The sequence below is a fragment of the Aquarana catesbeiana genome, linkage group LG09 (genome assembly GCF_042186555.1).
Source record: "Aquarana catesbeiana isolate 2022-GZ linkage group LG09, ASM4218655v1, whole genome shotgun sequence".
Taxonomy (NCBI): Eukaryota; Metazoa; Chordata; class Amphibia; order Anura; family Ranidae; genus Aquarana; species Aquarana catesbeiana.
In genome coordinates this window covers 237,167,626-237,188,010 of record NC_133332.1, presented here as the reverse complement: position 1 = coordinate 237,188,010, position 20,385 = coordinate 237,167,626, and the positions used below count along the sequence as shown (strand labels likewise).

Here is a 20,385-nt window from a genome sequence, read left to right as displayed (position 1 = left end):
GCTGGGGGAAACACTTGTGTGCTGCACCAGTTTTTCAAGAAAAAGAATCCAGCACAAAGTCACTTCACTGGCACGTCATGATTAATTATCTGTATGGACATTATGAATCGCATTGCATGAAGCAATAGTTTTTTGGACTTGATCACATTTATGTCACAGTTTTTTCAACTTTATAAGTAATATTTCTAGGTGGGAGAGACTTTTTGGGGGTCCATTTCAGAGTCGCAATTTTATATATATGCGCATGGTTTTGCACATATGTCACTGTTTTTTGCACTTGATCACGTTTGTTTACATATGTGATATAGAGTTGAATTTTTATATTGCACTACAGTTGCTTTGGCAGCAATCTAGTCACCAACATTATTTATTTTGTGTAGTATTTAAATATTTTTTATTTTGATTCCACTTATTATGTTGAGGAAAATTATGCACATTGTATGATACACTTTGAGGAATTGTGGTTCATTCTTAAATATTTTATTTTATTATTATCATTAAGTTTTAAAATCACCTTTGGTTACAATTTCTACATAGTTTGGTTGAAGAACATTATATTCATTGGATGATTTATGGTAATCTTATTAGGAATGATAACCAGCATTTAAATATTCAGTTGGTTTGGCTGCCCCCTAATGGGAGAAGTTAGTATTGCCCATTAAGGAAGTATTGAAGATTGTCTATTCAGGAAGTATTGAGTTTATGGTATTTTGAGATTTTGATTTATATGAGTGGTACACTTATGCCGCGTACACACGGTCGGACTTTTCGTCTACAAAAGTCCGACAGCCTGTCCGACAGACTTCCGGCGGACTTTCGGCAGACTTGCAGCAGACTTTCTAACGAACGGACTTGCCTACACACGACCACACAAAAGTCCGACGGATTTGTACGTGATGACGTACACCGGACTAAAATAAGGAAGTTCATAGCCAGTAGCCAATAGCTGCCCTAGCATGGGTTTTTGTCCGTCGGACTAGCACACAGACGAGCGGATTTCGGGTCCGTCGTAGTTACGACGTAAAGATTTGAAGCATGTTTCAAATCTAAAGTCCGTCGGATTTGAGGCTGAAAAAGTCTGCTGAAAGTCCGGAGAAGCCCACACACGAACGGATTACCAGCCAGCTTTAGTCCGTCGGCGTCCGTTGGACTTTTGTAGATGAAAAGTCTGACCGTGTGTACGCGGCATTAGACTAGTGCCACATACATTTGACTATCATCACGCTACTTTTTAGGGTGGGTGAGGCCACCTCATATGTTGGCAGCTTCTCTATTTTTGTCCCATTGCCTAGGATCCTCTGAAAGTGTGGCTGTGCGCATCAGTTCTCTATTATTTACATAAAGATGGCATAGGCTATAAGAAGATTGCCAAGACCCTGAAACTGAGCTGCAGCACGGTGGCCAAGAGCATACAGCGGTTTACCAGAACAGGTTCCACTCTGAACAGGCCTCGCCATGGTCGACCAAAGAAGTGCACGTGCTCAGCGTCATATCAAGAGGTTGTCTTTGGGAAATAGACGTAGGAGTGCTTCCAGCATTGCTGCAGAGGTTGAAGGGGTGGGGGGTCAGCCTGTCAGTGCTCAGACCATACGCCGCACACTGCATCAAATTGGTCTGCATGGCTGTCGTCCCAGAAGGAAGCCTCTTCTAAAGATGATGCACAAGAAAACATGCAAACAGATTGCTGAAGACAAGCAGACTAAGGACATGGATTATTGGAACCATGTCCTGTGGTCTGATGAGACCAAGATAAATTTATTTGGTTCAGATGGTGTCAAGCGTGTGTGGCGGCAACCAGGTAAGGAGTACAAAGACAAGTGTGTCTTGCCTACAGTCAAGCATGGTGGTGGGAGTGTCATGGTCTTGGGCTGCATAAGTGCTGCCAGCACTGAGGGAACCATGAATGCCAACATGTACTGTGACATACTAAAGCAGAGTATGATCCCCTCCCTTCGGAGATTGGGCCGCAGGGCATTATTCCAACATGATAACGACCTCAAACACACCTCCAAGACTACCACTGCCTTGAGCTGAGGGTAAAGGTGATGGACTGGCCAAGCATGTCTCCAGACCTAAACCCTATTGAGCATCTGTGGGGCATCCTCAAATGGAAGGTGGAGGAGCACAAGGTCTCTAACATCCACCAGCTCTGTGATGTCATCATGGAGGAGTGGAAGAGGACTCCAGTGGCAACCTGTGAAGCTCTGGTGAACTCCATGCCCAAGAGGGTTAAGGCATTGCTGGAAAATAATGGTGGCCACACAAAATATTGACACTTTGGCCCCAATTTAGACATTTTCACTTAGGGGTGTACTCACTTTTGTTGCCAGCGGTTTTGACAATAATGGCTGTGTGTTGAATTATTTTGAGGGGACAGCAAATTTACACTGTTATATAAGCTGTACACTCACTACTTTACATTGTAGAAAAGTGTCATTTTAGTGTTGTCACATGAAAAGATATAATAACATATTTACAAAAATGTGAGGGGTGTACTCACTTTTGTGAGATACTGTACATAATCCATATAGGACCAAAAGATGTGATTTTCAAGTGTACTCTGCACACTTCGCCACGTGGCCTAGGTGTAAGAAGTATGGACCACCTAGGTCATGGGCCCCATTCCAAAATCCTAATGCCACGTACACACGATTGGACTTCTTGTCGGAAAAAGATATGACGGCTTTTCCGACGGGATTCCGCTCAAGTTTGCCTTGCATACACACGGTCACGCAAAAGTTCACTGAACGCAGTGACGTACAACACTATGACGAGCCGAGAAAATTAAGTTCAATGCTTCCGAGCATGCGTCCAATTGTTTCTGAGCATGCATAGGAATTTTGCGTGTCGGAATTGCCACAGACGATCGCATTTTCGGATAGGAACTTTTCCCAACCGAAAAATTGAGAACATGCTCTCAATCTTTTGCTGGCTGGAATTTGGCCAGCAAAAGTCCGATGGAGCATACACACGGTCGCATTTTGTGACGAGAAACTCTCATCGGTCTTTTGTGGGCCGAAATTCCGATCGTGTGTACGCGGGATTAGAATGAATTCATACAGGCCGAGAAGGGGCTAATGAAATGGAACTGATCTTTGAAAGAATTTCAACCTTAGAAAACAGATGTTATGGGTTTAAGAAGAAGTACAGGTTATTATAGAAAACATGCTGATATGTGTGACGTCTAGAGTTCGTCTTTAACACGGGCTAATTGTGTGAGTGTGTGTGGAATATGGAATATATGGGGGTTTTTTTTGTTTTTTTTCCTTTTGTTCTTTTTTTGAAAGCCCATGGTGTGCAAACACACCCAAAAAAATGTGCACACACATAAGGAGTGAAACACAAAAAAGTGCAATGGGTACACAAGCCATCTAAAATCAGAGAGCCTTGCCCTGAATTCCCCAGGGCGTTAGGCTCCAGACAAGGACAAGGGTACTAACACTTGGTCCATCTAGCCGAAACCAGACGGACCCCGTTCTCTGGAGGGCTTTCAGAAACAGACCCACCCAAGTACTAAGTGGGGCTCCCCCGAAGGGAGACCCCATGAGAGAGGGCGAACCAAGCCAAAAAGGCCATGTCCACCCCCTCCCAAGACTTTCAGGGCAGGCCCGAGGACCTGCAACCCTACTCATCACACAGTGCGACAAACCGTGTACAACACAAAAATACAAAAAGTGACAAACACAGGCAATAAATAAAATAAAGTGGGGATGGAATAAGTGGAGAGGAGAGTGAAAAAGGTGGCCATTTTGTAAAACAATGACCAGGCCCTCCGGCCAGGAATAAGAAATTCCTCTGGTCCCAGCCAAAAGGCCTGGCCCAAGAGGCAGGTGCTAAAAAAGCGTGTTCTATGGTGCAGTGACCATGGTGCCAAACGCTCACTCACTGTGATTTTATGACACCCCTGGACTGCCACTCCAGGGGCACATACTCCATAGGCTTTCAGGACCAACCCTGACTAACGACCCAGGCCACAGCAGCCCCCACTCCAGGCAGAAAGGCATGAAGTTCAGGGAGCTTGATTAGAGCCCTTTACCATCAGCCCCTACCGTCGCTCCCATCACTCCTTCCTAATTACATTCGGGGAATACTAACCGCTCCTCCCCCCCGCTAGAGAGGAGCCGGTGTTCTCTCCCGAAAAACGGTCCGTAGCTAGAGCTACCACAATCTAGGCCAGAAGGCCGGGGACCTGACCCTTTGGCCAGACCCAAATGCAGCACCCATCCTCACCAGGCCAGATGGCTCAGACTCAACCATAGGGCGGCCCCCAGTATCTGTCGGGTAGCTCGGCGTAGTCCCTGCTGAAACCGTCCTTCCAGGCACTATAACACCATTGGATTTGCTGGCTCTCCCCTACGAGAGTACCACAGCGCCTCCTCTGGAAACTGATAAGAACAGATACTACACTTGATCTTAGCCAAAAGGTCGAGAAGCGATAGCAATAATCACGCCTCAGGTGAACCTCTGGCTATGATATTGCCACTGCGCAAAGCAAAAAATTGCGTGGGGGTCCCCCCAAATTCCATACCAGGCCCTTCAGGTCTGATATGGATATAAAGGGGAACCCCGTGCCAAAATTTTTTTTTAAATGGCGTTGAGTCCCCCTCAAAATCCATACCAGACCCTTCAGGTCTGGTATGGATTTTAAGTGGAACCCCATGCCAAAATTATAAAAAAATGGCATGGGGGTCCCCCCAAAAATCTATACCAGACCTTTTTCCAAGCATGCATCCTGGCAGGCCGCAGGAAAAGAGAGACGAGAAAACGAGAGAGCGCCCCCCTCCTGAACCGTACCAGGCCACATGCCCTCAACATGGGAAGGGTGCTTTGGGGTAGCCCCCAAAGCACCTTGTCCCTATGTTGATGGGGACAAGGGCCTCATCCCCACAACCCTTGCCCGGTGGTTGTGGGGGTCTGCGGGCGGGGGGGCTTATCGGAATATGAAAGCCCCCTTTAACAAGGGGACCCCCAGATCCCGGCCCCCCCATGTGAATTGGTAATGGGGTACAAATGTACCCCTACCATTTCACAAAAAAAGTGTCAAAAATGTTAAAAAAGACAATAGCCAGTTTTTGACAATTCTTTTATTAATGTCTTCTTCTGGTCTTCCTTCAGTTTTCTTCTTCTTCCTCCATCTTGTTCTTCCCCGGCTTCTTCCTCTATCTTCCTCTGCTTCTTCCTCCGGTCTTCTCCTCCGACATCTTCCTCCAGTCTTCTTGTCCAGCATCTTCCTCCGGCTTCTTCCCTGCTTCGACCTCCGGATGATCCGCCTCAATGGGAGGCTCCCGCTGTGTGACGCTTCTGTTCTTGTGAAAGCTCTTATATAACTGAGGGCGGGGCCACCTGGTGACCCTGACCCCATCTGAGGCACGGGGACATCCCTATGGCTTCCCTCGTGGTGTCAGAGGGGGGCCGGGACACCCGTTTAGATAATGGTGACCCCGCCCCCTCTGACACCACACGGGGAAAGCCATAGGGAAGTGGCTTTTAAAGGGTGTTCCGCGGCTTTCGAATTTGCCGCGAACACTCCAAATTGTTCGCTATTCGGTGAACGGGCGAACAGCCAATGTTCGAGTCGAACTCATGTTCCAGTCAAACTCATGTTCGACCCGAACATAAAGCCCATCCCTAATCTTAACTAGTTTTCTGTGTCCTGCATGCCAGGAAGACCAGCGCTCCAGTGGTGCACTATGCCCCTGTCATTCATGTGAGTCCTGTCTGAAGAGTGTAGGCAGTTTATTTTGTAGGGGTGAAGGATAACATTGTCTGATTACTGAATTGATAAAGGAGGGAAAAGGTGTGCAGCCTCTATAAAGAATCAAGTGTACCTGTTGGCAGGTGGTTTTCTTTTTCAATAAGTTTATTGAAGTTTTATATTACAATCATGACAGTAACATTTCAGATAAAGTATTCTCTTGCAGGCCCACATAGCCAGACAAGAGTAATACGTATGTAAATGACAGCTCTCAAAGTATTAAGGCAAATATTGAACTTTAAAACAATTCAAGGATCACTATGAGATATCCGACCATTGTGTATCTTAGCAATGATAACAGTTTAGATAAGATATCAAACTATATTGTGTACAGAAGAAAAAAAAAGGGAGAAGCAAAGAAAAAAACCCCTTTGTCGTCAGGACTGGTGGTCCCATGCAGAACCTGTGGCCTCTAGAATCGTTCAGTTTCTAGCGAATATTTGATGTAAAAAATCTAGTGGGCTCCTCTGAATATAAACGAGAGCCTATATCAGATGAAAATGATGAACTCTGGGCCTGCATGGTCACTGCCCAAGTTGATATGCTAACTGATTATTTAATTGTAGATATTGGTCCCAATGTAACCAATGCAGCTAGGGTGGCCTCGAGCCTGGGTCCCCGAGATAATCACTCCACCCTATGGGTGCTCACTGCGGAGTGAGAGAGCTTGTAGGCCCCATCCAATGGCTCACCCCTCTATCCCCCCCAGGGCATGTGCGACCCGGCTGTTTCCCCGGTCACCGCATTCCCCGCGGTTGGGCAAAGGGGTCTCCTTTGTCAAGGGCCAGGCCAAGCTTGGTTATCTGTTCCCTGCTCTAGGGAGTCTGGCATGGGCCTTGTATTCTTCCATGAGGATTAAAGTGATATGCCTGTGATATGTCAAGCCCAAGTCTGTTGGAAAGTATCATAAGAAGGAGTGAAGAGAAAAAGAAGGGAAAGTAAGAGGGAGAGTAGAGGATGGGAAAGAGGGGTAGGGTGTGTGGTCTCTCTGGTAAGTCCTTCGTGTTTGTAGATGGCCTGGGTACAGCGGAATCTTAATATGTGTGGCCCATGGTTCCCAGACCCCTTCAAATGGCTGTACCGTATCCCGTAGTTTTGCAACCATCTGTTCTTGTGACATGATCCAGGAAATGTTTTCGTTTGGCAGCCAAGGTTGATACTGTTGGTTGTTTCCAGGCTTTAGCTAGAGTAATCTTGGCTCCCAAGCACATGAAAAAGATAAGTTGTTGTGTGTTCCTAGAAGTGTTGTGCACCCTGTGGTTCAGGAGGATATACAGAGGGTCTTGAGGAATTTGGGTCCCAGTGACCTTTCGAAGTAAATGGAGGAATTTGTTCCAGTAGCTCTCTCTTATCTGCCAGGCACGCAACCAATTTCTTGGGGGTGGCAATTGCCCTGTTGCTCCCCCCCCCTAGATCGGCCCCTGGTGGTAATAAAGTCATTTTTACTGCATTCAGGCTGCCTAGCCAGGATAATCCTTCTTTCGATCATTTTGTTAGGTCTGCCATCAATGAGCGGAACATGTGGGGAAAGTTGGTGGCGTATAGGTTGTCAGTGCATTTGGTCAGTTTGATACCCAGGTAGGGGACTGCATCACCTGCCCATGTGAAGGTAAAGTGTTGTTTGAGCTGGTCTATTAGTTTTGTTTGGACGGAGATGTTTAGGGCTACTGATTTAGTTACGTTTACCTGGAGACTAGAAATGTTCCCGAATTCTTTGAGTAATCGGAACACGTTGGGGTGGAGATTAGTGGAGAGGTCAGGAATAGTAACATGTCATCGGCGAAGAGGGCACACTTATGTTCCTCTTGGCCGCATTGAATTCCTTTAATGTCCGTACTTGTTCTTATAGCTATGGCTAATGTTTTGATCGCTATTGCTTAAATTAATGGCGATAGAGGGCAACCCTGTCTGGTTCCTCTATGGATGTCAAAGAACTCAGAGTAGTAATCTATTAAGCATATCTGGGCCCTAGGGTTAGAGTAAAGGGTATGTATTATTCTAAGAAACTTGGCTCCAAACCCCCAACTTTCGAGTATATCAAATAGATAGGGCCATGATACGGAGTCGAAGGCCTTCTGTAAGTCTAATGATAATAGGCAGCCGTCCTGATGAGGTCCCCCATCCCATTGGGATCGTAGAAGGGAGATTAGGTCAATAGCTCTCCGGATTTGGTCCAGTTCCTGTCTCCCCGGGATGAAGCCCACCTGATCCCTGTGGATGTAGCTAGCTATAAAGCTAGACATCCTGTTTGCTAGGATTTTTGTCATAATTTTCAGGTCGTTATTAATTAATGAGATAGGGCGGTAATTACGGACCTCGCTTATGTCCTTCCCTGGTTTGGGTATTACTGATATAAAAGCGGAATTTGCATCACTAGACAGGGGGGCTCCATCCCGGAAAGAGTTAAAAAACCGAGCCATGTAAGGCGCCAGTTGGGAGCCAAATTTCTTATAATAGCAGACTGAGAAGCTGTCTGGCCTCGGGGCTGAGGCTAGTTTCAGTGATTTAATAACTTCTGCTATTTCATCTGCGGAGAAGGGTTTGTAGTAGTTCCTGATGTGTTCGCTGTAGATGGGGTAAATTGAGGTCTTGGAGGAATGTGTCCCTGGCCCTTGGGGTAAGCTTTCATATAATCGCGAGTAGAAGTCATAAAAGGAGTCTATGATTCCTGTAGGATTTTGTGTTAATGTGCCCATTTTGGGCCGAATTTTGGGGTAGACCAGGGTACGTGTCCTCGGGCTTAGTTTAGCAGCCCGTTTAGAGCCTATCCTGTCTTTTTGGTAGTAAAAACGTGCCCTTGTCCATCTAAGATGTTTTTTGGCTGAGGTGCTGAAAGAGAGGTTTAAACTAACTCGAGCCAAGTCGAGCTTCGCCAAGCTGTCTGGGGTGGGGTTGCTTTTATGGCGTTTACTGAGCAGACGGAATTCTTCTGTTAGCTGCTGTATTTCTGCCTTACTTTCCCATCTAAGTCGGGATGAAAGCTGGATCACCGCTTTATGCGCCGCCCATAGGGACCCTGGCGAGATCGACCCGGTGTCATTTTCCATGAAGTATTCAGTCAAAGCTTTTTCTAATAATGAACAGTGAGAGGGATTGCTCAGAAGCACTTCATTGGGATGCCATTTGAAGGGTCCCCTTACCCCTGTCCCCCCCTGAGGGTTATAGAGTGGTCCGATAAAGGAGTATCGTAGCTTCTGGAGGTTACTACCCTTGGGATCAGTAGTGATGGGACAAAGATATGATCTATCCTAGAGTGCGTATTGTGTGGGGCGAAATAGTCCTTGGTTCAGGGGTTCATTTCCCTCCAGATATCAACTAGGTCGTGAGATTGAATGGTCTGCGCCACACGAAGGCTACGTCTGGGTAGCCTTTTAGCTTTTGGATGTAAGGGGTTGGACTTGTCTGAGGAGAGATCAAATGGAGTGTTGGAATCGCCCCCCAGTATCACCACGCCCAGGAAATGAGGCTTCAGGGTCTTAAGGAGGTTTGTGAAGAATGTATCTTGGTGTGTGTTTGGGGTGTAGTATGAAACGTGTATGTCTCCCCGTTAATTGTGCCAGTAACTAAAATGTATCGACCTTCAGGGTCCTTAATAGTGTTAGAGTGTGAGAAGTGTGTTTTGTTTGAAAAACAGACCGCCACCCCTCTCGTTTTGTTATCTGCATTTGCTAAGTGGAAGTGAGTGAAGCCTTTGTGTAGGAACGTGGGATTATAGGAGGCTGAAAAGTGTGTCTCCTGAAGCAGAGTTACATCTGCTTTCAATGTGTCTAGTTGTTGCATTATTTTTCGTCTTTTTACGGAGGTGTTGAGACCCTGCACGTTGTGTGAGAAGATCCAAAGTTTCGGATTTGTTTGTGGGGAGTCAGACATGTTGCGATTGGTGGTAGAGTGCTCTGCGGAACATAATCTTACTGGTCACTGAAGCTTTCCCTGACAGATAGGAGATGACCCGGCATCGTTTCGTTCTAGTCCTGAGTATCGAAAAGGAGGAGATCCAGCGAGACCCTGTAACCGAGGGAGGAGGTGGGGAGAGCAGGAAAGGAGAGAAGAGGGAAGGGAGAGCATAGCGAGACATGAAACAGAAGAAAGAGAGAAAAGATGCGTTAGAGAATACAGTATACAATAACATCCCAATCCCACCAGGGCCAGGGAGTGACCCATCCCTGCCTAGTCCTTTACGCAAAGGAAACCCGAGACGTCCCAAAGAGGACGTGTAAGTCTGGCTCCGACAGGGGAAAAGAGAAGAAGTTCTCCTATCGGGGTCAGAGGGAGGCGCACTGCGACCACTCTAGTTACCCCTGCCTGAGAGGTCAACTATAACATTATAAATATCGTAAAGTCTGAGAACTGTTGACATAGAATTAGAACACATTTACGACCATTTGACCCCTTCCACTCTCCCCCACTAGGCAACATGTTCCATCGTAGCGAGAAATATTTAGGGGTGACTGGCGTGATGTTGGCGCCTGTCACCTTCCACGAGGAAGGGTGAGACAGGCGTCCACAGTAGTGTTGCTATCATGGGAGGAGTCAAATGATCCATTTAGGAGAGGGGGGATCCCCCGGGAGAGATTCCGCTGTTCCCCAGGCTCTAAAGCCAAAAAGGTGACATATCAACTGTATGGAGCCAGGGGACAGGGCATAATGTTTGTGGGTGAAACGAGCAAGGAAAGTTAGATAACTGATTAACACATTAGAATAGCCAGTAGGTAAGGGCTATCTGCTATGAACAGACAGCGTGTAAGTAACAAAATAAAACCAGGGAACCCGGATAACTTGGATATTGCAGAAAGAGTCAGTTGTTGGAAACAGGAAACCCCCTGAGGAACTAGGGGCCAATCCCGAGGTGCACTTGAGCTAAACAAAACGTAATTTCCATGGTGGAAGTTAGGCCTCAAACTCAGTTCCAAAGGAAGTCAGTAGTGTAGAGAGGAGTTGACAATGCAGGCACAATCTCATGGTGGAAAGGACTCTCGAGATCTTTTGGGATGTTGTTTCTGCCACACCTGGGACAGAGGGCTAGTAGGCGAAGGTCATTTGGTGGAGAGCGCTCCTCTGTTGGCAGAGTGATGGCAGTTCCTGGGAGATCATCCCCAGTTGTAGAAGAAGTCGCTCGCCCTGAGGAAAAGTGGAGAAGCTGTATGGTTTGTTGCGGTATGAGAAGTGTAGGCGAAGCGGGAAGGCCCATCTGTAGGTGATATCTTTGCCTGCCAGGGCAAGGAGCAGCAGTTTCAGCGCCCTTCCCTTTTGCACCGTGTAAGGAGAAAGATCTGCAAAAATTTGAATCTGATGACCCATGTTTGACAGTTTCTCCATCGATCAGGATAGCTTTCTCACTTCTTTAAACGCATAGAAGTGTGGTTTCACTATAGTGTCCCTTGGAAGCCCGTCGTAGCGAGGTGGTTGCAATGCTCTGTGGGCTCTGTCAAGTTCCGTGCGGTGTACCGGAATGTTAGGTATTAGGGTTTTGATGAAGTCCTGGACCGCTAAGTGAATATCTTTAACGGATTCAGGGAGACCCCTGATTCGGAAATTATAATGTCTTGACCTGTTCTCGAGGTCATTAATTTTGGAGGTGGCTACCTCAAGTTGGTCCTGGAGCTCCTGTATTCTATGAGTATTCTGGTTTATTCTCAGTGCTGCTTGATCCGATTTCTGCTCTATCGCCTCAATTCTGGAGCCTGCTGCAGATCCACATGTATGGAGGCTGTGATTTGGGCAGCAGTGTGTGAGAGGCCTCTTGTCAGCATTTGAGAAAAGGCTGCCATCATGGAGGGGAAATCTGTGGGGGGAGAGAGAGGGATCCCTGACATCTGTATCCCATGGGTCTGGACTGTGCAGCAGATCTTGCTGAACCCTCCCAATGTTCTCCCAATCAGGGATTCAGTTGGAGCGGGTGAGGGGGCCCCCTGTTGTGGAGTACTCACTGTGGCATCTGTCAACTGGGAGGCCGGGGGAGCAACCTGGTCCTGGTTGGCTATGGACTCTGCAGCGCTGGCTGTGTCTCTCGTGTGGGGGCGGCTGCCATTTTGGAATGGCCAGGCCGCACCACTGCTTGCTCGAGTTTGCGGGTTAAATTCCTCTGGGCCGAGCCTTTGTTCATCAGGCTGGTGCTTGGGGAGTCCCTGGTCGGCTGATGTACTTGCCGGACCGGAATGAGGGCTCAGACGGCTGTAGTGGGGGTCGTTAGGCCAGAGCAGTGCGGAGCTCCCGGTCTATGCGACGATCTTGGATGCTTCTGCGCATGCGCCTGGCAGGTGGTTTTCAATCCGGGTATTCAGACTATTTCCCATACTTAGGATAAAGAGAGGCTTAACCACTTGCCGACCGCCTAACGACGATATACGTCGGCAGAATGGCACGGGCAGGCAAAATCATGTACCTGGTACGTGATTGCCTTCCCGCGGGTGGGGGGGTCCGATTGGACCTCCCCCGGTGCCCAAGGTGGTCGGCTTTGGTCTGGCAGCGATCAGAGATGAGGGGGAGGCCATCCATTCGTGCCCACCCTCGCGATCGCTCCCAGCCAATCGGATGTGATGTCATCTCTCCTCAGCTCGGCAGTTTCCGTTCCGGCGCCGAGGAGAGAAGGCTGAAATGTGAGTGAAAACACACACACATACAGTAGAACATGCCAGGCACACTTTACACCCCCCTTTACCCCCCGATCCCCCCCCGATCATCCCCCCAATCACCCCTCCCCCCCCCCTGTGACATCAAGTAGTTTTTTTTTTTTTTTCCTTTTTTCTGATTACTGCATGGTGTCAGTTTGTGACAGTTAGTGTGGTAGGGCAGTTATTGTTAGCCCCCTTTAGGTATAGGATACCTCCCTAACCCCCCCAATAAAGTTTTAACCCCTTGATCACCCCCCGTCGCCAGTGTCGCTAAGCGATCATTTTTCTGATCGCTGTATTAGTGTCACTGGTGATGCTAGTTAGTGAGATAAATATTTAGGTTCGCCGTCAGTGTTTTATAACGTCAGGGACCCCCATATACTATCTAATAAATGTTTTAACCCCTTGATTGCCCCCTAGTTAACCCTTTCACCACTGATCACCGTATAACTGTAAGACCCCATTCACACAGGGACGACTTGTCAGGCGACCTAGTCGCCTGACAAGTCGCCTCCCGTTCTGTACTATGGAGCCGTTCTAAAGGGAGCGACGCAAGTCGCTCCGACTTAGAAAAAGGTTCCTGTACGACTTCGGGGGCGACTTGGGGCGACTTGCATAGACTTCTATGCAGAAGTCGTTTTGCAAGTCGCCCGGGCATTCGTTTGCAGGTCGCCTCGCTGAGGCGACCTGCAAGTCGTGTTGCCCCTGTGTGAATGGGGTCTTACGGGTGACGCTGGTTAGTTTGTTTATTTTTTATAGTGTCAGGGCACCCGCCGTTTATTACCTAATAAAGATTTAGCCCCCTGATCGCCTGGCGGTGATATGCGTCGCCCCAGGCAGCATCAGGTTAGCGCCAGTACCGCTAACACCCACGCACGCAGCATACGCCTCCCTTAGTGGTATAGTATCTGTACAGATCAATATCTGATCTGATCAGATCTATACTAGCGTCCCCAGCAGTTTAGGATTCCCAAAAACGCAGTGTTAGCGGGATCAGCCCAGATACCTGCTAGCACCTGTGTTTTGCCCCTCCACCCAGCCCACCCAAGTGCAGTATCGATCGATCACTGTCACTTACAAAGCACTAACCGCATAACTGCAGCATTCGCAGAGTCAGTCCTGATCCCTGCGATCGCTAACAGTTTTTTTGGTAGCATTTTGGTGAACTGGCAAGCACCAGCCCCAGGCAGCGTCAGGTTAGCGCCAGTACCGCTAACCCCCACGCATGCACCGTACACCTCCCTTAGTGGTATACTATCTGAACGGATCAATATCTGATCCGATCAGATCTATACTAGCGTCCCCAGCAGTTTAGGGTTCCCAAAAATGCAGTGTTAGCGGGATCAGCCTAGATACCTGCTAGCACCTGCGTTTTGCCCCTCCGCCCGGCCCTACCCAGCCCACCCAAGTGCAGTATCGATCGATCACTGTCACTTATAAAACACTAAACGCATAACTGCAGCGTTCGTAGAGTCAGGCCTGATCCCTGTGATCGCTAACCGTTTTTTTGGTAGCGTTTTGGTGAACTGGCAAACACTACCCCCTAGCTGCGTCAGGTTAGCGCCAGTACCGCTAACACCCACGCACGCACCGTACACCTCCCTTAGTGGTATAGTATCTGAACGGATCAATATTTGATCCGATCAGATTTATACTAGCGTCCCCAGCAGTTTAGGGTTCCCAAAAACACAGTGTTAGTGGGATCAGCCCAGATACCTGCTAGCACCTGCGTTTTGCCCCTCCACTCGGCCCAGCCCAGCCAAGTGCAGTATCGATCGATCACTGTCACTTATAAAACACTAAACGCATAACTGCAGCGTTCGCAGAGTCAGGCCTGATACCTGCGATCACTAACCGTTTTTTTTGGTAGCGTTTTGGTGAACTGGCAAGCACCAGCGACCTGGTACACCCCGGTTGTAGTCAAACCAGCACTGCAGTAACACTTGGTGACGTGGCGAGTCCCATAAGTGCAGTTCAAGCTGGTGAGGTGGCAAGCACAAGTAGTGTCCCACTGCCACCAAGAAGAAGACAAACAGGCCCGTCGTGCCCATAATGCCCTTCCTGCTGCATTCGCCAATCCTAATTGGGAACCCACCACTTTTGCAGCACCCGTACTTCCCCCATTCACATCCCCAACCAAATGCAGTCGGCTGCATGAGAGGCATTTTTATGTCCTCCCGAGTACCCCTACCCAACAAACCCCCCCTAAAAAAGATGTCATGTCTGCAGTAAGCGCGGATATAGGCGTGACACCCGGTATTATTGTCCCCCCTGTCCTGACAATCCTGGTCTTTGCATTGGTGAATGTTTTGAACGCTACCATTCACTAGTTGAGTATTAGCGTAGGGTACAGCATTGCACAGACTAGGCACACTTTCACAGGGTCTCCCAAGATGCCATCGCATTTTGAGAGACCCGAACCTGGAATCGGTTACAGTTATAAAAGTTAGTTACAAAAAAAAGTGTAAAAAAAAAAAAAAACCACAAACAAAAATATAAAATAAAAAAAAAGTTGTCGTTTTATTGTTCTCTCTCTCTCTATTCTCTCTATTGTTCTGCTCTTTTTTACTGTATTCTATTCTGCAATGTTTTATTGTTATTATGTTTTATCATGTTTGCTTTTTAGGTATGCAATTTTTTATACTTTACCGTTTACTGTGCTTTATTGTTAACCATTTTTTTGTCTTCAGGTACGCCATTCACGACTTTGAGTGGTTATACCAGAATGATGCCTGCAGGTTTATGTATCATCTTGGTATCATTCTTTTCAGCCAGCGGTCGGCTTTCATGTAAAAGCAATCCTAGTGACTAATTAGCCTCTAGACTGCTTTTACAAGCAGTTGGAGGGAATCCCCCCCCCCCTACTGTCTTCCGTGTTTTTCTAAGACTCTCCTGTCTCAACAGGGAACCTGAGAATGCAGCTGGTGATTCAGCCAGCTGACCATAGAGCTGATCAGAGACCAGAATGGCTCCAAACATCTCTATGGCCTAAGAAACCAGAAACTATGAGCATTTTATGACTTTATTATTTCATCAAACATTTGGGCAATATAGTGTGTTTTAGTGCATTAAAATTTAAAAAAGTGTGTTTTTTCCCCAAAAAATGCGTTTGAAAAATTGCTGCGCAAATACTGTGTGAAAAAAAAAAAATGAAACACCCACCATTTTAATCTGTAGGGCATTTGCTTTAATAAAATATATAATGTTTGGGGGTTCAAAGTAATTTTCTTGCAAAAAAAAATAATTTTTTCATGTAAACAAAAAGTGTCAGAAAGGGCTTTGTCTTCAAGTGGGAGTGGGTGATGTGTGACATAAGCTTCTAAATGTTGTGCATAAAATGCCAGGGCAGTTCAACCCCCCCCCCCCAAATGACCCCATTTTGGAAAGTAGACACCCCAAGCTATTTGCTGAGAGGCATGTCGAGTCGATGGAATATTTTATATTGTGACACAAGTTGCCGGAAAGAGACAATTTTTTTTTTTTTTTTTTGCACAAAGTTGTCACTAAATGATATATTGCTCAAACAGGCCATGGGAATATGTGAAATTACACCCCAAAATACATTTTGTTACTCCTCCTGAGTATGGGGATACCATGTGTGAGACTTTTTTGGAGCCTAGCCTCGTACGGGACCCCGAAAACCAAGCACCGCCTTCAGGCTTTCTAAGGGCGTAAATTTTTGATTTCACTCTTCACTGCCTATCACAGTTTCGGAGGCCATGGAATGCCCAGGTGGCACAAACCCCCCCCAAATGACCCCATTTTGGAAAGTAGACACTCCAAGCTATTTGCTGAGAGGTATAGTAAGTATTTTGCAGAGCTCACTTTTTGTCACAAAGTTTTGAAAACTGAAAAAAAAAAAAAAATTTGTTCTTGTCTTTCTTCATTTTCAAAAACAAATGAGAGCTGCAAAATACTCACCATGCCTCTCAGCAAATAGCTTGGGGTGTCTAATTTTCAAAATGGGGTCATTTGGGGGGGGTTTGTGCCACCTGTGCATTCCATGGCCTCCGAAACTGTGATAGGCAGTGAAGAGTGAAATCAAAAATTTACACCCTTAGAAATCCTGAAGGCGGTGATTGGATTTCGGGCCTCGTACGTGGATAGGCTCCTAAAAAGTCCCACACATGTGGTATCCCCATACTCAGGAGAAGCAGCTAAATTTATTTTGGGGTGCAATTCCACATATGCCCATGGCCTGTGTGAGCAATATATCATTTAGTGACAACTTTGTGCAAAAAAAAAAAAAAATTTGTCACTTTCCCGCATTTTGTGTCAAAATATAAAATATTCCATGGACTCAACATGCCTCAAACCAAATAGCTTGGGGTGTCTACTTTCCAAAATGGGGTCATTTGGGGGGGTTTTATGCCATCTGGGCATTTTATGGCCTTCAAAACTGTGATAGGTAGTGAGGAGTAAAATCAAAAATGTACGCCCTTAGAAATCCTGAAGGCAGTGATTGGTTTTCGGGGCCCCGTACGTGGCTAGGCTCCCAAAAAGTCCCACACATGTGGTATCTCCGTACTCAGGAGAAGCAGCTGAATATATTTTGGGGTGCAATTCCACATATGCCCCTGGCCTGTGTGAGCAATATATCATTTAGTGACAACTTTTTGTAATTTTTTTTTTTTTTAGTCATTATTCAATCACTTGGGACAAAAAAATAATATTCAATGGGCTCAACATGCCTCTCAGCAACTTCCTTGGGGTGTCTACTTTCCAAAATGGGGTCATTTGTGGGGGGGGGTTGTACTGCCTTGCCATTTTAGCACCTCAAGAAATGACATAGGCAGTCATAAATTAAAGGCTGTGTAAATTCCAGAAAATGTACTCTAGTTTGTAGGCGCTATAACTTTTGCGCAAACCAATAAATATACACTTATTGACATTTTTTTTACCAAAGACATGTGGCCCAATACATTTTGGCCTAAATGTATGACTAAAATTGAGTTTATTGGATTTTTTTTATAACAAAAAGTAGAAAATATTTTTTTCAAAATTTTGTGTCTTTTTCCGTTTATTGTGCAAAAAATAAAAACGGCAGAGGTGATCAAATACCATCAAAAGAAAGCACTATTTGTGGGAAGAAAAGGACGCAAATTTCGTTTGGGTACAGCATTGCATGACCACGCAATTAGCAGTTAAAGGGACGCAGTGCCAAATTGTAAAAAGTGCTCTGGTCATTAAGGGGGTAAATCCTCCTGGGGCTGAAGTGGTTAATGGAGACTGCCTTTGGAGCTGGAGGTGGGTCACTGGGTTCCTTAAACACTATGGAGCTGGAGATAATCAGGAACACATTGGGAGGTCTTGTGCTACATATCAGGGAAGGGGTTAGGAAATCCAACTTGCTCTGTCCAGCATCCAGGACCTCGGAGAAGTGACTGACTCTCTCAGTGGGAGAATTTACATTTTAAATCTGTGTTTTTTATTTTTTTCTTATTTTATTTTTTCTCTTCTCTCTCTTTTCTTTTCCTATATAATGGTTCACAAGTACCATATTTCACAACCATTGCCCTGGACATCCAGGTCTTATGTCTTATTGTAATTCTACATCTCCCAGTCTGTGTACTGCTTTACCCTAAGCCCCGTGAGCAGGTGTGGTGAACCCAGGGACCTGGCAATAACATGCAGTGTTGGCTATCCCTACTATCAAGGGCCATGGATGATACTGGCTGTTGCTCGGACTCTGTACCCTGTGGGGATCCCACTTTACTCGTCCACATTCCACCCTTCATAAGTATTTAGTCTTAATGGCCAAGCTCCTGTCTGGCATTTCTCCAATAACTGTACACTGACATTCTAATTTTTCTTTTTTGTATTCATGCACAACTGTCCGGAGGCCTTCCCTACCACCACCTGAAGAAGCAAAGACAACCAAGTAATTTATTGTCATGGTTATGCAATAGAGGTTGCTTGTCAGCTTACCTGTTTCCATGTGTTCATCTCCTAAGACCAGCTGTTTCTCACCTGACTGCTTTTATTAACTCTCCTCTAACATGGCTCCACCCCAGCTCCTATCAGAGAACTCTATATTTACATCTGCACTGCAGGTCAGCCCTGCTGATCAACCTTTGTGTGTTTGGCTTCCTGTTCTTGCCTGCCGTGTGCTCTACATTTATTTCTGTTACCGACCTTGGCGTGTTCTATACTATTCCTGTCTGCTCGTGACACTGACCTTTTGGCGTGTCCCCGACTATCCCTGTTTGCCTGTGACCCTGAACCTTGGTGTGTACTCTGTTGTCCTTGTCTACTTGTGGGACTGACCTTGGCTTATTCCTTACTATCCTTATCCTTCTGTTGCCTACTGTGAGTGTGAGCTGGGGGACCCTGGGGGTCGCGACCTGGAGCCAGTTGCAGCCCAGTCCATCCTCACCATCAGAGGCTCTGGTGAAAACCTGCTGGCTCTTAGACTCCGCGCCCCAGGGAATCCTACGCTCTAACCCCGGTGGGATCCGTGTTGGTGTTCCAGCGACCCTGCCTTCCTTATACCTGGACTCCCATCCGCAGCAGTCAGCCGTAATGTCCACTGCCTTGCGGTGCACTCCTGATCCCAACGGTGTGCATCTGTCACCTAGCCTCAAGGTGACCTGACATTTATTGAGGAAAAGGTGTGACCACTAAGACTCTTCTGAACTTTCCTTTACCATGTTGAAAAGTGCAGTCTCGTGGTCTGATCCAATCTTTGCAAACTTTACACAGCATTCCTAAGTTAGGGGATTAAAAAATGCCAGGATCCCACCATTGATGTTGGAGTTCTGCTCTTCCAAGGCAGAGGAGTGTGAAAATATCGCAGCACAGGCACTTAAGGTCCGGATGTGAAGTCTCAGAGGCACCAGAACTTCTTTGATCGCTCAGTCTCAAGTCTATCTTGTGCTCATCAGAGCAAATAACAAGGTTTGTTGTGTTCAAAAAGGCAGAGGAGGCCACAGTGGTGGTGGTTAAGGGTTGGGGCCTTCTGGGCTGTCGTGGGTGGGTGCATAATCATAGAGCATAAATTCAAGAATGAACTTCAGGGAGAACTGATGTGGAAATTTGAGCCCTGAAAATGATAGACGATATTATTAATGTGACTGACAGTGAACTTTGCATGACTCTAGAGTTTCAGAATACTGCTTGGATATGTTTAGAAGCAACAGACACACCATACCCAACTGTGGAATTTTATTTGGAGTAGCTATCTGACAAAAGCCTCTTCCCTGATCATTTGGTAGCATAATCTATGAACGTCACTGCAAAGGAGGTGGGAAGGGAACAGGAATAACTTGATCCTAAGTCTGCTTTCAGTATGGGGCGTTGGGGGCATTGGCGATAAAGCGCCACTATTTTTACCGGTGCTTTATTGCCGTTTTTGCTGAGGTTTTCGGGCCTCTGGCGGGGCGTTTTTAACCCCCGCTAGTGGCCAAAAAAGGGTTAAAACCACCCGCAAAGTGCAGATGCAGCGGCACTGCCCATTCTTTTCAATGGGCAGGAGCAGTGGAGGAGCGGTGTATACACTGCTCCTTCACCGCTCCAAAGATGCTGCTTGCAGGAGTTTTTTTAACATCCTGCCAGGGCATCGCCTCAGTGTAAAAGCACTCGGGCTTTCACACTGAGACTGCAAGGGAGCTGTTTTTCAGGCGCTTTACAGGCCCAATTTTTATCCCAAAAGCGCCTGAAAAAACACCTCAGCGTGAAAGGGGTCTAAGTGATAGCTGGTGTCCTAGCTTAAGAGAGCCCCCCACCCCCCATTAGCTCAATGTAGCAGTCTTAGCATATGGAAGGGGGTGAGGAGCGGTGGGTTTTTACAAGTTTGTATATATCAGAATACACACCTCTGTAAGATTTCTCTCTGTAATGCACCCCTTTACTTTCTTGGTGTGTAACTTCATCTTTTCTGTAACTTTTCCTGTCCTACAATTGGTCCTGATATACTGATAGCATTTGTAGGTACATTATAATAATATTCCTATTTGTATTACTTTGTATCATTGGTAACATCTTTGTTTTAAGGTTGTATCATCTATGTTATAGTTGGTA

At 46.6% G+C, this 20,385-nt stretch overlaps 1 pseudogene; it reads right to left on the bottom strand.

Moving 5' to 3' along the window:
• Positions 1 to 4,332: 4,332 nt before the first annotated feature.
• Positions 4,333 to 4,437, bottom strand: LOC141109059 (U2 spliceosomal RNA; annotated as a pseudogene).
• Positions 4,438 to 20,385: the final 15,948 nt, after the last annotated feature.